A 5,069-nucleotide genomic window follows, 5' to 3' on the forward strand; every position below is an offset into this window, starting at 1 on the left:
ACAACAACAACAACAACATAATGTGACATTAGCTATTCTTTCACGTTCTCTAGGCAGGGTGCTCCATAAACAAGGTAAGCACACTGGTAATAAATTTGAAGAGGCTTTGATTCTATAGGAAGGTGCTATGGGACTAGGAGAGATGTCAGCCAGATCTAGAAGCAGAATCTTTGATATGAAAAACTGTAAAATTGGTCACTACAGAGTAGTAAGCAAGCATAAGTAAACCCATGCTTACCTTGCTTTTTGGGTAGTCCAACACTGGCTCATGAATGCAGTGAGAAATACATACTTTAATATGCTGTTTTTCAATTCTTCGTGTTTTAACAGAGACTCTGTAAGAAGCCTGATTATCTACCACTTCATGTACAGACCGGGAGAAATTCTGAGCCTCAGTCAGAAGGCAGAGAACCAGGCCCAGAATTCACCTTTTCTTTTTCCTGTACTCAGTGCTCTTTCTGCCATTTAAAAAGAGGTATGTCGAATTCCAAATTTGTTATCACCTCCAAACTGCTACCTTGACACTTAAGAAATTCACTGGTGTTTGTAATTACATAGTGACGAATAGCATGTAACAAAGTTTCTGATTTTGTATTAAAAATGATATATGTATAACAAATAATGGCACTAAGCATCCATCCTGGAGTTCTGATGTGGCGCTTTGGGCTCATACGCTGGATGGCAAAGTCGGTTTGAACCACAAGGTCAGTTGTTGAAGCTCACTAGCCGCTCTTCGGAAACCCTATAAAGGCCACTATGGATCAGAACTGACTCACAGCATTTAACAACTACAAGCGTCCCTCCTAGGGCCCTCCATACTGTATTAGCTTCAGTAATTCGTTGTATTGGCCACACAGAACTCATTATAGGACTCATTAGGGAAATTAACAGGTTACTGGGCTGCAAAGGTCAGTAGTTGAAACCCACCAGCCACTCCTTGGAAACTGTAAAGGGTCACTGAGTCGGAATTGACTTGACAGCACGTAACGAGTGTGGTGCTGAAGGATAAGCACTAGACTGCTAACTTTAAGGTTAGTAGTTTAAACCCACCAGATGCTCCTTGAAAATCTTATACAGGGTCATTATGAAGCGGAATCAACTCGAAGGCACTTAGCAACAACTGGTACCGTTCAGAGTCAGAAATACAAAGTGTATACAGTTGTTTTGTCAGGAGAGGGCCTCCGTTGCTGGGCCCACAGGCAGCCCTCTCTCTCGCCCTTGGTCTGGCCTCTGCCCTGCTCAGCAATGTTACATGGCATTTTAAGGGCTACTGGTAAATGCCCACAGGACACACCATTCTACCATAAGCCTCAGCCTGAAGGCACTTGGCTGTAGCTTTAAGGGTCAGCAAACTTCGTTCTCCCTGTTAACCGCCTGGAAGCACCATATCCACCAATGAGCCCCTTGTGCTCTTTACTGTGCTCTGGCTCTTGGTTCTCTTGTTGCCACTCTTATGTTGTCACAGCTGTCTGTCCCTGGGTTGAGGAGGTTCAGTGCACAGGAATCTCAGGGACTAAAGGACACACTTCATTCACAGTTCTTATTTGATGGAAGTGCGATCCCCTCCCAATTCTGAGATGGCTCATTTTTTATTCATGTTAGATTCCAAGTTTTTACAATTTGTTAACAAGCACAGCGGTATCATATCATCCTTATCAGCATCTTTCCCCACCTTCTCTTAGCCAGATGCATCAAGAAGAAGTTGTGTTTGTGTGTGTGTGTGGGGGTACGTTTACTAAGACTATTACTCAAAGGCATAATGAAGTGCATCACAATATATGTGCAACAGAGTATGAGGGGCCTCAAAAAGAGTTCTTGGAAAAAGAATAAAAAGATCACGGAATTTCACCAAAACTTTTCAATGCCCTGTAGTGTAGGGGAACATTTTTTGTTTTGGTTTTTGCAGTGTATTTCAGAGTAAGAAATGGCAAGACTTAACTCCTCCAATTCAACAGTTATACTTGTTTACTTTTGTTCTAGGCCTTTATCACCAGTCTTAAGAGTTTTCAGTTTCCTCAGCTTGCACTGGGAGTGAATAGCAGTTCTTGTTTCTTGTAGCCTCTACTGTTTGTTATCTTGACCTAATAAAATTAGGCAGATGGGTGAAAATTTTCAGCATGAAATGAGGAAAACAAGTGCTTTGGGACTTTCCTCCCCTTTAGGCTAGCAGTGTCTAAGTCTTGATTGAAGGTACAGTTGCTCTGTGTTCACATCAGGTTGGAAGTTGAAAAATGGGTTTATTTCAACAAACTTACACTTTAAATCTGTCCCCGCCCCTGCCCCGTGACAGTAAGTGTAGGTTAGACATTTAGCTACTAACTGCAGTGTCAGCATTTCAAACTCATCAGCTGCTTTGCAGGAGAACCATGAGGCTATCTGCTTATATGGTATAATTAATTACTTTATATGGCTTACGCCAATAGTCCTTGTAACTCTTACCAAACAACTTGTTCCTGACGGGTCTGGCTAAGGAAAAGTGGGAGAAGATGCTTGTCTGATGCCGTGATTCAGTAGTGATAACGGTCAGCTGTGATAGTAAAACACCTGTAACTCTTTAACGTGGGTTCAAAATAAGCTATTGCAGAATCAGGAGGGGAGATCCAGCTACCATCTTGGATGAAAAGGCAGGAGTGGATCAGGTCCCTGCATGTCGAACCTCCTCCAGCCAGGAGACCGAGCCTGTGGGAGTGGCAGTGGAGCCGCAGCAGAACCAAATGCCAGGGCACAGTGCATTCCACAGAGCAAGTGAGTGAGCGACCATGGACAGACTTGTTTGCAGCATGCCACCAAGCATTTAACTGGGGAAGCTAGGTTTGCTGACCCACAGAGCTAGAGCCGGGAAATGCCTTCAGGCTGAGGTTTATGGTGCAGTGGTGTGCCCTGATAGAGTAGGGCAGAGGCCAGACCAAGGAGCTCAGGGGCAGAAAGGAGCCAACTGGTAGGCACAGCAGAAGAGAGGCTGTCTTTACTGATAGAAGCATCCTGAACGTTCGGGACCAGCTAACTTTCCTGTTGGAAGGCCTGGTGTGTTACTGTAGTATAATATGCTGGACTGCAAGGTCTGTTTGAACTCCTCAGAAACTCGATACAGGGTCGCTATGGCTCCGAACCAGCGCAACAGCCCTTAATAGGAACTTTCCTCTTTGCAATTATATGGGAGTCCTGCTGTGGCGCTATATAACCACAAGGTCAGTGATTCAAACCCACCAGTCGCTCCTTGGAAACCCTATACAGGGTCACTATGAGTTAGAACTGACTCGACAGCACTTAACAGTAACTTTCCTTGTAAATCCCATAACTGAGTATGGTGCCCAAGTTGTGTGTGACCATTGCAATGAACTGTCAAATATATATTAGGAGTAGAAAGTGTGAGATTGAATGAGCCGGAACACGAACACCCACATTTATTGGCCATCGGAAGGAAAGAGCGAGAGGTAATGCCTGGGGAACGATTTTTAAACTGGTCGAAGAGGAGGGCGGGGTCGAGATTAGTGGAGGTAGGTGATAGGTTGACTAGGGATGACGTGCTGGTAGGAGAGAGGAAGTTCCGGTAGGGAGAGAGGAAGTTTCGGTAGGGGAGAGAAAGCCATGCAAGCCGCCTGCCTTTTTGTTATGCATGGGGATGAGAGAGTCTGTCTTCCAGCCTTTTGTTGTTTTGGGTACAGGGGCAGAGGTCATTTCTTCTGGAGCCCCTTCCTACTGGAAGGGGGTGAAAAGGAGGGAACTATGTATCTGGCGTGTTCTTCTGGCTGGCTGGCCCTGTTGCTTGGCAGTGGTTGGTATCTGGCCATGAGGAATTAGCCCACCGTCTGGTTTGTGAAGGCCCTCATGCGTTCCTGAAGAAAATTTTGAAGACAGCGAAACAGGTAGGGTCCAAATAACAGTATCAGGAGGATTATAGTTAATGGCCCTAGGAAGGGGAGGAGCCAAGGCCACCAGGAGGACATTAGCGTCCAACCGTGGTTTGCTGTTTCTGATTGCCTAGTGTGAATTCTGTTTCTTAATTCTTTTACCTTTGTTGTGTCAGTGCACCAGGAGTTTGGAAGGGAGAGGGAGGAAAGGTTAGTGATGTTGTGGTTACAAATGCGGGTGAGGTTGGTGGAATTACTGAGGCCAATCTCGGTGAGGAGAGGTCCTGTGTAGTGTATGGTGGTTATATTAGGATAGTTGATGGGAATGGCTGAGTACCCCAGGTCCCTGCAGGGCAAACAAGCCCAGCATGAGGTTTTATACGGAGAGCATACTGGGATGATGTAAATCCCACTATAGGAGAAAAAGTAAGGCAAAAATTATTCGAGAATAAGTGCCCCGAAGGGGGGCGAGGAAGGCTGGGTGGCAAGTTGACGTGGAGGGATGTCTAAGGGAGTACGTGGAGGTAGGGCTAGCCAGCAGAGGAGAAAGACTGTCAGCAGAGAGATTTCGTCACGTGAGAAGTCAGTGCCCTGGAGAACTAGGTCTTTGATGCAGAATAGGATAGTGTCAGGAGGGGTTAGCCTTTGGAAAGAACCACTGGAGGTCCTGGCCCACCTGGTCAAGGAAGCAGGAAAAGCGGTTGACTAGGTGGGAGTCATACGTTTATTCCTCTGGGATGCGGGTGGGTTTGAGCTTCGTCAGTCTTGCGAAAGAGGAAGGTATAGCAGGGTGCGCCAGGGTTAATATCCGATTTGGAAGTGGCTGAAGTTGTGTGTACCAGTTTTCTCCTGGTAGACAGCCGCGGGCTTGATGGGTGGGAAATGATTTGGGGTGCAGTGCTCCCTATGATGTGGGGTGCAATGCTCCCTGTGGGGATGTGACTGAGCAAGTGGGACATGTTGTTTGAGTTATTTGTTGGAGTTGTTACTATGTGCCATGCAGTGGGTTCCGACTCATAGCTACCCTGCGCAGGGTTTCCAATGCTGTAAATCTTTATGGGAGCAGAAAACCTAATCTTTTTTCCCACGGAACAGCTGGTAGTTTCAAACTGCTGACTTTGCCGGTTTTGTTGTTGTTGTTGTTGTTGTTTATTTATTTTAATTTAAGGTTTTTATTGTGGATTGAGTGAAAGTTTACAGGGCACATCATCAGTTTCA

The sequence above is a fragment of the Chrysochloris asiatica genome, unplaced genomic scaffold (assembly GCF_000296735.1).
Source record: "Chrysochloris asiatica unplaced genomic scaffold, ChrAsi1.0 scaffold00046, whole genome shotgun sequence".
NCBI classification, from domain to species: domain Eukaryota; kingdom Metazoa; phylum Chordata; class Mammalia; order Afrosoricida; family Chrysochloridae; genus Chrysochloris; species Chrysochloris asiatica.